Source organism: Arachis stenosperma, chromosome 6, assembly GCF_014773155.1.
Source record: "Arachis stenosperma cultivar V10309 chromosome 6, arast.V10309.gnm1.PFL2, whole genome shotgun sequence".
NCBI lineage: Eukaryota > Viridiplantae > Streptophyta > Magnoliopsida > Fabales > Fabaceae > Arachis > Arachis stenosperma.
This window is the reverse complement of record NC_080382.1, coordinates 63,707,523-63,718,863: the sequence shown is the minus strand read 5'-3', so window position 1 is coordinate 63,718,863 and position 11,341 is coordinate 63,707,523. Positions and strand designations below refer to the sequence as shown.

The 11,341-nt window shown below is 40.2% G+C and overlaps 2 non-coding genes across 2 annotated transcripts; one reads left to right on the top strand and one right to left on the bottom strand.

Annotated features, from left to right (window-relative positions):
- The first annotated feature begins 9,928 nt into the window (after window positions 1–9,928).
- On the top strand, window positions 9,929–10,036 carry LOC130937906 (small nucleolar RNA R71). The gene has a single exon (XR_009069098.1). It is a non-coding gene; the product is annotated as a small nucleolar RNA R71 (small nucleolar RNA).
- Window positions 10,037–10,397: 361 nt separating this feature from the next.
- LOC130937905 (small nucleolar RNA R71) lies at window positions 10,398–10,505 on the bottom strand. The gene has a single exon (XR_009069097.1). It is a non-coding gene; the product is annotated as a small nucleolar RNA R71 (small nucleolar RNA).
- Window positions 10,506–11,341: the final 836 nt, after the last annotated feature.

The following is an 11,341-nucleotide window of genomic DNA, read 5'->3' as shown; positions in this document are numbered from 1 at the left end:
CAGAGCTCATGAATGGCAGAAGTAAATCCAATGGAATCTCTATGGTCTCATTATGAGCCTCAGATTCCCATGGTTCCTCATTAGGGAACTCATTGGAGGCCAGTGGACGTCCATTGAGGTCCTCCTCAGTGGCGATCACTGCCTCTTCCTCCTCTCCAAATTCGGCCCTGTTGATGACCTTGCACTCTCCTTTTGAATTTTCTTCTGTATTGCTTGGAAGAGTACTAGGAGGGAGTTCAGTAACTTTCTTACTCAGCTGACCCACTTGTGCCTCCAAATTACTAATAGAGGACCTTGTTTCAGTCATGAAACTTTGAGTGGTTTTGATTAGATCAGAGACCATGGTTGCTAAGTCAGAGTGGCTCTGCTTAGAATTCTCTGTCTGTTGTTGAGAAGATGATGAAAAAGGCTTGCCATTGCTAAACCTGTTTTTTCCACCATTATTGTTGTTGACACCTTGTTGAGGTCTCTGTTGATCCTTGATGAGCGGATAATATGTACGCTTTTTGGCATTGTTTTTAGTATGTTTTTAGTAGTTTTAGTTGAGTTCTTAGTATATTTTTATTAGTTTTTAGTTAAAATTTACTTTTATGGACTTTACTATGAGTTTGTGTGTTTTTCTGTGATTTCAGGTATTTTCTGGCTGAAATTGAGGGATCTGAGCAAAAATCTGATCCAGAGACTCAAAAGGACTGCAGATGCTGTTGGATTCTGACCTCCCTGCACTCGAAGTGGATTTTCTGGAGCTACAGGAGCCCAATTGGCGCGCTCTCAATGGCGTTGGAAAGTAGACATCCTGGGCTTTCCAGAAATATATAATAGTCCATACTTTGCCCAAGATTTGATGGCCCAAACCGGCGTTCAAAGTCACCTACAGAAATTCCAGCGTTAAACGCCGGAACTGGCACCTAAATGGGAGTTAAACGCCCAAACTGGCATAAAAGCTGGCGTTTAACTCCAAGAAGAGTCCCTACACGAAAATGCTTCATTGCTCAGCCCAAGCACACACCAAGTGGGCCCGGAAGTGGATTTTTATGTCATTTACTCATCTCTGTACACCCTAGGTTACTAGTTTTCTATATATAGGACCTTTTACTATTGTACTTTCATCTTTTGATCATGTTTTGATGATTGAACCCTCTTTGGGAGGCTGGCCATTCGGCCATGCCTAGACCTTGTTCTTATGTATTTTCAACGGTGGAGTTTCTACACACCATAGATTAAGGTGTGGAGCTCTGCTGTACCTCGAGTATTAATGCAATTACTATTGTTCTTCCATTCAATTCCGCTTGTTCTTTGTCCAAGATATCACTTGTTCTTCAACATGATGAAGGTGATGATTGACGCCCATCACCATTCTCACTCATGAACAAGGTGACTGACAACCATTCTTGTTCTACAAGCATCTGAGGCTTAGTGAATATCTCTTGGATTCTTTAATCGGAATCTTCGTGGTATAGGCAGGACCTGATGGCGGCATTCAAGAGAATCCAGAAGGTCTAAACCTTATCTGTGGTATTCTGAGTAGGATTCAATGATTGAATGACTGTGACGTGCTTCAAACCTGTAACCTACTGGGCGTTAGTGACAGACGCAAAAGAGTGATTCTATTCCGGTAGGGGAGGGAACCAAACCGGTGATTGGCAGTACTGTGACAGAGTGCGTGCATTAGCTTTCACTGCGCGGATGGGAGGTAGCTACTGACAACAGTGAAACCCTACACGAGCTTGCCATGGAAAGGAGTAAGAAGGATTGGATGAAGACAGTAGGAAAGCAGAGAGACGGAAGGGAAGGCATCTTCATATGCTTGTCTGAAGCTCTTACACCAATGATATACATAAGTATCTCTATCTTTATCTTTATGTTATTTTCATTCATCACCATTATACATTTGAGTCTGCCTGACTGAGATTTACAAGGTGACCATAGCTTGCTTCATACCAACAATCTCCGTGGGATCGACCCTTACTCGCGTAAGGTATTACTTGGACGACCCAGTGCACTTGCTGGTTAGTTGTGCGAAGTTGTAGTGATCACAATTTCGCGCACCAAGTTTTTGGCGCCGTTGCCGGGGATTGTTCTTGTGTATGGACAACTGACGGTTCATCTTGTTGCTTAGATTAGGTATTATTTTTCTTCAGAGTTCTTAAAAATGAATTCTAGTGTTTCAAGGTGATGTTCTTATCATCACCAAAGCTGATTGATCATCATCAATTTAGCTCTTGAATGCAATGTCCTGCTGAAGCTTAGCCGGCCATGTCTAATTCCTTTAGACTAAAGCTTTAGACTAACATGGCATGATTCCTGGAATTCTCATTAAGAATTTTGATACCTTTATTTTCCTTTTCACTTAATTTTCGAAAAATCCAAAAAAATTACAAAATCATAAAAACCAAAAATATTTCTTGTTTAAGTCTAGTGTCTCATTTTAAGTTTGGTGTCAATTGCATGTTTCTGTTCTTCTTGCATTTTTCAAATTTATGCATGTGTCTTCATTGATCTTCAAGATGTGATTGATGATTTCTTACTCTAATCTTTAAATTCTCTTGACTTGAGTGTTTTGTGTGTCTCATATGCATTCTCATTAGTGTCAGTAGTATACAAACTGCTAAGTTTGGTGTCTTGCATGCATTATTATTTGATTTTAAGTGCATTTGATTATTCCTTATTATTAAAAATCCAAAAATATTTTTAATTTGTGTCTTTTCAAGTCAATGATACAAAGAATTGAAGATTCAGAACATACTGCAGAGGAATTATACAGAAAAAGCTGAGCATTCAAAAATGCCCAGTGAAGAAGGCAGACTGGCGTTTAATCGCCAGCCAGGGTACCTGGTTGGCGTTTAACGCCCAAAGAGGTAGCATTTCGGGCGTTAAACGCCAGAATGTATACCATTCTGGGCGTTTAACGCCAGGATGGTGCTAGGGGGAAGATTTTGTTTTCAAATCAATTTTTTCAAGTTTTCAAAGTTTTTCAAAATCAAATCTTTTTCAAATCATATCTTCTCAATCAAATGTTTTCAAAATCAATTTCTTTCCTTTTTCAAAGATACTTACTAACAATTAATGATTTGATTGAACATTTTTTGCCTTTTCTGTTAAGGAAGGTTTTATGCTTGAATCATATCTTTTCTTGTTAGGCAAGTCATTAATTTTTAAAATCATATCTTTTCAAATTGTTTTCAAATCATATCTTTTAAAATTGTTTTCAAATCATATCTTTTCAATTACATCTTTTAAAACCAATCATATCTTCTTAACCACATCTTTTTCAAAATAGTTTTCAATCAAATCTTTTTAATTTCTAATTTCAAAATCTTTTTCAAAAAATCACTTGATTTCTTTTCCACTTTTAGTTTCGAAAATCAATTAGTGTTTTTCAAAAATGTTTTCAAAATTTTTTACTTAAATTTTCGAAAATTACTTCCCTTCTTCTCACATCCTTCTATTTATGGACTAACACTATTCCTTAATGCAAAATTCGAACTCCATCTTCCTTGATAAGTTCGAATTTTCAACCTCTGTCTTCCATTTTTCTTCCTCTGACACCTCAAGGAATCTCTATACTGTGACATAGAGGATTCCACATTTTCTTGTTTTCTTCTCTTTCTTATGAGCAGGAGCAGAGACAAAGGCATTCTTGTTGAAGCTAACCCTGAACCTGAAAGGACCTTGAAGAGAAAACTAAGAGAAGCTAAAACACAACTCTCTTTAAAGGACCTGACCGAATTCTTCAAAGAAGAAAGACACATGGCAGCCGAAAACAACAACAATGCCAACAATGCAAGGAAGGTGCTGGGTGACTTTACTGCACCTACTCCCGACTTCTATGGGAGATGCATCTCTATCCCTGCCATTAGAGCAAACAACTTTGAGCTTAAGCCTCAATTAGTTTCTCTAATGCAACAGAATTGCAAGTTCCATGGACTTCCATTGGAAGATCCTCATCAGTTTTTAGCTGAGTTCTTGCAAATCTGTGACACAGTCAAGACTAATGGGGTTGACCCTGAGGTCTACAGACTGATGCTATTCCCTTTTGCTGTAAGAGACAGAGCTAGAATATGGTTGGACTCTCAACCTAAAGAAAGCCTGGACTCTTGGGAAAAGCTAGTCAATGCCTTCTTGGCAAAGTTCTTTCCACCACAAAGATGGAGTAAGCTTAGAGTGGAAGTCCAAACCTTCAGACAGAAGGATGGAGAATCCCTCTATGAAGCTTGGGAAAGATACAAACAATTAATCAGAAGATGTCCCTCAGACATGTTTTCTGAATGGAGCATCATAGGTATTTTCTATGATGGTCTCTCTGAACTATCTAAGATGTCCTTGGATAGCTCTGCTGGAGGATCTCTTCATCTGAAGAAGACGCCTGTAGAAGCTCAAGAGCTAATTGAAATGGTTGCAAATAACCAATTCATGTACACTTCTGAAAGGAATCCTGTGAACAATGGGACTAGTCAGAAGAAAGGAGTTCTTGAGATTGACACTCTGAATGCCATATTGGCTCAGAACAACATATTGACTCAACAAGTCAATTTGATCTCTCAAAGTCTGTCTGGAATGCAAAATACACCAAACAGTACTAAGGATGCTTCATCTGAGGAAGAAGCTTATGATCCTGAGAACCCTTCCATGGAAGAGGTGAATTACATAGGAGAACCCTATGGAAACAATAATTCTTCATGGTGGAAGAATCAAGAGAGACAGGCTTGGCACTTGGCACCAACAAGCCTTTTCCATCATCTTCTCAGCAACAGACAGAGAGTTCTAAGCAGAATACTTCTGACTTAGCAACAATGGTCTCTGATCTAATAAAGACCACTCAAAGTTTCATGAATGAAACAAGGTCCTCCATCAGAAATTTGGAAGGACAAGTGGGTCAGCTGAGCAAGAAAGTTACTGAACTCCCTCCTAGCACTCTCCCAAGTAATACAGAAGAAAATCCAAAAGGAGAGTGCAAAGCCATAGACATGGCCGAATATGGAGAGGAAAGAGAGGAGGAGGACGCCACTGAGGAAGACCTCAGTGGGCGTGTACCAATCTCCTCTGAGTTCCTCAATGAGGAACAATGGGAGTCTAAGGCTCAAAATGAGACCATAGAGATTCCATTGAACTTACTTCTGCCATTCATGAGCTCTGATGAGTATTCTTCCTCTGAAGAGGATGAGTATGTCACTGAAGAGCAAGTTGCTAAATACCTTGGAGCAATCATGAAGCTAAATGACAAGTTATTTGGAAATGAGACTTGGGAAGATGAACCTCCCTTGCTCACCAAAGAACTGGATGACTTGTCTAGGCAGAAACTGCCTCAAAAGAGGCAAGATCCTGGGAAGTTTTCTATACCTTGTACCATAGGCACCATGACCTTCAAGAAGGCCTTGTGTGACTTAGGGTCAAGTGTAAACCTCATGCCCCTCTCTGTAATGGAGAAATTAGGGATCTTTGAGGTGCAAGCTGCAAGAATCTCATTAGAGATGGCAGACAATTCAAGAAAACAAGCTCATGGACTTGTAGAGAATGTTTTGGTGAAGATTGAAGACCATTACATCCCTACTGATTTCATAGTCCTAGAGACTGGGAAGTGCATGGATGAATCCATCATCCTTGGCAGACCCTTCCTAGCCACAGCAAAGGCTGTGATTGATGTTGATAGAGGAGAGTTGATCATTCAAGTGAATGAAGAATCCTTGGTGTTTAAGGCCCAAGGACATCCCTCTATCATCATGGAGAGGAAGCATGAAGAGCTTCTCTCAAAACAGAGCCAAGCAGAGCCCCCACAGTCAAACTCTAAGTTTGGTGTTGGGAGGCCACAACCAAACTCTAAGTTTGGTGTTGAACCCCCACATTCAAACTCTAAGTTTGGTGTTGGGAGGTTCCAACACGGTTCTGAGTATTTCTGTGGCTCTATGAGAGTCCTCTGTCAAGCTAATGACATTAAAGAAGCGCTTGTTGGGAGGCAACCCAATGTTTTACAATTAACTATTTCCTTTTGTTATTTTATCTTTTTTTGTAGGTTGATGATCATAAGAAGTCACAAAATCAATGAAAAAAGCAAAAACAGAATGAAAAACAGGAAGAAAAACAGCACACCCTGGAGGAAGAACTCACTGGCGTTTAAACGCCAGTGAGGCTAGCAGTTGGGCGTTTAACGCCCAGTCTGGCACCATTCTGGGCGTTTAACGCCAGAAAGGGGCACCAGACTGGCGTTAAACGCCAGAGAAGGGCAAGAACCTGGCGTTAAACGCCAGGAATGGGCACCAGCCCGGCGTTTAACGCCAGAAATGGCTCAAAACGTGGATTTTGATGCCATTTGGTGCATGGATGACTTTTCCTTGACACCTAAGGATCTGTGGACCCCACAGGATCCCCATAAACCCCACCACTCTTTCTCTTCTTCTTCACCCATTCACCAATCACCTCAACATCTCTTTCTCTTCACCACTCACATCCATCCTTCATAAACCACTACTTCTTCCCCTTTTTGCCAAACCACAAAGCCATCTCCCTCTCCTCCATTTCTTCTTCTTCTACTCTCTTCTTTCTTCTTTTGCTCGAGGACGAGCAAACCTTTTAAGTTTAGTGTGGTAAAAGCATTGCTCTTTGTTTTTCCATAACCATTTATGGCATCCAAAGCCGGTTCAACTGAGAAGGCATGACCTCAAGCCCATCACTAAGAAGAAGATGGAGCAAACAAGAGACCCCTCTCATCAAGAGATCCCTGAGATACCTCAAGGGAAGCACTTTCCTCCACAAGACTATTGGGAGCAACTGAACACCTCCCTAGGAGAATTAAGTTCCAACATGGACAACTAAGGGTGGAGCACCAAGAACACTCCATCATCCTCCATGAAATTAGAGAAGATCAAAGAATCATGAGAGAGGAGCAACAAAGACAAGGAAGAGACATTGAGGAGCTCAAGCACTCCATAGGATCTTCAAGAAGAAGAAAGAGCCGCCATCACTAAGGTGGACCCGTTCTTTAATCTCCTTGTTCTTTATTCTTCTGTTTTTCGAATTTTAGTGCTTTATGTTTATCCATGTTTGTGTCTTATGATCATTAGTGTCTTAGTGTCTATGCCTTAAAGCTATGAATATGAATCCATCACCTTTCTTAAATGAAAACTGTTTTTATTACAAAAGAACAAGAAGTACAGGATTTCAAATTCATCTTTAAAACTAGCTTAATTAGTTTGATGTGGTGGCAATGCTTTTGTTTTCCGAATGTATGCTTAAACAGTGCATATGTCTTTTGAATTTGTGGTTCATGAATGTTAAAAATTGTTGGCTCTTGAAAGAATGATGAAAAAGGAGACATGTTACTGAGGATCTGAAAAATCATAAAAAAATGATTCTTGAAGCAAGAAAAAGCAGTGAATACAAAAAAAAAAAAAAAAAGAAAGAGAAGGAGAAAAACGAAAAAAAGGGAGAAAAAGAAAAAGAAAGAAAAAAAGAAAGAAATAAAGTTGTGATCCAAGGCAAAAAGAGTGTGCTTAAGAACCCTGGACACCTCCAATTGGGGACTCTAGCAAAGCTGAGTCACAATCTGAAAAGGTTCACCCAATTATGTGTCTGTGGCATGTATGTATCCGGTGGTAATACTGGAAGACAGAATGCTTTGGGCCACGGCCAAGACTCAATAAGTAGCTGTGTTCAAGAATCATCATACTTAACTAGGAGAATCAATAACACTATCTGGATTCTGAGTTCCTAAAGAAGCCAATCATTCTGAATTTCAAAGGATAAAGTGAGATGCCAAAACTGTTCGGAGGCAAAAAGCTACTAGTCCCGCTCATCTAATTTGGAGCTATGTTTCATTGATAATTTGGAGTCTATAGTATATTCTCTTCTTTTTATCTTATTTGATTTTCAGTTGCTTGGGGACAAGCAACAATTTAAGTTTGGTGTTGTGATGAGCGGATAATATGTACGCTTTTTGGCATTGTTTTTAGTATGTTTTTAGTAGTTTTAGTTGAGTTCTTAGTATATTTTTATTAGTTTTTAGTTAAAATTTACTTTTCTGGACTTTACTATGAGTTTGTGTGTTTTTCTGTGATTTCAGGTATTTTCTGGCTGAAATTGAGGGATCTGAGCAAAAATCTGATCCAGAGACTCAAAAGGACTGCAGATGCTGTTGGATTCTGACCTCCCTGCACTCGAAGTGGATTTTCTGGAGCTACAGGAGCCCAATTGGCGCGCTCTCAACGGCGTTGGAAAGTAGACATCCTGGGCTTTCCAGCAATATATAATAGTCCATACTTTGCCCAAGATTTGATGGCCCAAACCGGCGTTCAAAGTCACCTACAGAAATTCCAGCGTTAAACGCCGGAACTGGCACCTAAATGGGAGTTAAACGCCCAAACTGGCATAAAAGCTGGCGTTTAACTCCAAGAAGAGTCCCTACACGAAAATGCTTCATTGCTCAGCCCAAGCACACACCAAGTGGGCCCGGAAGTGGATTTTTATGTCATTTACTCATCTCTGTACACCCTAGGTTACTAGTTTTCTATATATAGGACCTTTTACTATTGTACTTTCATCTTTTGATCATGTTTTGATGATTGAACCCTCTTTGGGAGGCTGGCCATTCGGCCATGCCTAGACCTTGTTCTTATGTATTTTCAATGGTGGAGTTTCTACACACCATAGATTAAGGTGTGGAGCTCTGCTGTACCTCGAGTATTAATGCAATTACTATTGTTCTTCCATTCAATTCCGCTTGTTCTTTGTCCAAGATATCACTTGTTCTTCAACATGATGAAGGTGATGATTGACGCCCATCACCATTCTCACTCATGAACAAGGTGACTGACAACCATTCTTGTTCTACAAGCATCTGAGGCTTAGTGAATATCTCTTGGATTCTTTAATCGGAATCTTCGTGGTATAGGCAGGACCTGATGGCGGCATTCAAGAGAATCCGGAAGGTCTAAACCTTGTCTGTGGTATTCTGAGTAGGATTCAATGATTGAATGACTGTGACGTGCTTCAAACCTGTAACCTACTGGGCGTTAGTGACAGACGCAAAAGAGTGATTCTATTCCGGTAGGGGAAGGAACCAAACCGGTGATTGGCAGTACTGTGACAGAGTGCGTGCATTAGCTTTCACTGCGCGGATGGGAGGTAGCTGCTGACAACAGTGAAACCCTACACGAGCTTGCCATGGAAAGGAGTAAGAAGGATTGGATGAAGACAGTAGGAAAGCAGAGAGACGGAAGGGAAGGCATCTTCATATGCTTGTCTGAAGCTCTTACACCAATGATATACATAAGTATCTCTATCTTTATCTTTATGTTATTTTCATTCATCACCATTATACATTTGAGTCTGCCTGACTGAGATTTACAAGGTGACCATAGCTTGCTTCATACCAACAATCTCCGTGGGATCGACCCTTACTCGCGTAAGGTATTACTTGGACGACCCAGTGCACTTGCTGGTTAGTTGTGCGAAGTTGTAGTGATCACAATTTCGTGCACCAATCCTTCCATGAGAGATTTGGATGATTTCTCCATGAAGGATTATAGGTGTTTCCATAGGATTCTCCCATGTAATTCACCTCTTCCATTGAAGGGTTCTCAGGATCATAAGCTTCTTCTTCAGATGAAGCAGCCTTAGTGCTGCCTGGTGCAGCTTGCATTCCAGACAGACTTTGAGAAATCATATTGACTTGCTGAGTCAATAATTTGTTCTGAGCCAATATGGCATTCAGAGTATCAATCTCAAGAACTCCTTTCTTCTGATTCGTCCCATTGTTCACAGGATTCCTTTCAGAAGTGTACATGAATTGGTTATTTGCAACCATTTCAATGAGTTCTTGAGCTTTTGCAGGCGTCTTCTTCAGCTGAAGAGATCCTCCAGTAGAGCTGTCCAATGACATCTTGGACAGTTCAGACAGACCATCATAGAAGATACCTATGATGCTCCATTCAGAAAGCATGTCAGAAGGACACTTTCTGATCAATTATTTGTATCTTTCCCAAGCTTCATAGAGGGATTCACCTTCCTTCTGTCTGAAGGTTCGGACTTCCACTCTAAGCTTACTCAATTTTTGAGGTGGAAAGAACTTTGCCAAGAAGGCATTGACTAGCTTTTCCTAAGAGTTCAGGCTTTCTTTAGGTTGTGAGTCTAACCATATCCTAGCTCTGTCTCTTACAGCAAAAGGGAATAGCATAAGTCTGTAGACCTCAGGGTCAACCCCAATGGAAGTCCATGGAACTTGCAATTCTGTTGCATTAGAGAAACTAATTGACCCTGAGGTCTACAGACTTATGCTATTCCCTTTTGCTGTAAGAGACAGAGCTAGGATATGGTTGGACTCACAACCTAAAGAAAGCCTGAACTCTTGGGAAAAGCTAGTCAATGCCTTCTTGGCAAAGTTCTTTCCACCTCAAAAATTGAGTAAGCTTAGAGTGGAAGTCCGAACCTTCAGACAGAAGGAAGGTGAATCCCTCTATGAAGCTTGGGAAAGATACAAATAATTGATCAGAAAGTGTCCTTCTGACATGCTTTCTGAATGGAGCATCATAGGTATCTTCTATGATGGTCTGTCTGAACTGTCCAAGATGTCATTGGACAGCTCTACTGGAGGATCTCTTCAGCTGAAGAAGACGCCTGCAAAAGCTCAAGAACTCATTGAAATGGTTGCAAATAACCAATTCATGTACACTTCTGAAAGGAATCCTATGAATAATGGGACGAATCAGAAGAAAGGAGTTCTTGAGATTGATACTCTAAATGCCATATTTGCTCATAACAAAATATTGACTTAGCAAGTCAATATGATTTCTCAAAGTCTGTCTGGAATGCAAGCTGCACCAGGCAGTTGATGCCAAGGCATCTTAGGCTAGTTTCACTAGCATTTTTCTGTTAATTTTAGTTGTTTTATGCATTTTCTTGAGCTTAAAGTAACCAAGAATGGTTAAATGAATAACAAAGCAATAAACCATCCAAACAGTATGATTTTGATGCAAATTTCATGAGTTTTTAGTTATATTACTTGAATGCTATGAATGAAAGATTTCTCATGAAATTTTGCAAGACTTTGATGCAGTTGTTTGGATGATTTCAGGGAAGAAGAGGCTAGGCAAGGAAGCAACAAAATCAATAAAGGAAGCTTGAATATCACATGTGGAGTTTAAGCTCCAGTTTAAGCTTAAACTGGAGCTTAAACGCCAAAATCATGAAAGCTGAGGAAAGGCTGAAAGTGGCGTTTAACCTCCAGTTTAACCTTAAACTGGAAGTTAAACGCCAGAATTGAAAGCACCAGGGAGCCATTTCCACGTTTAAGCTCCAGTTTAACCTTAAACTGGAGCTTAAACGTGTTCGACCATTCTCCTCCAGGGTT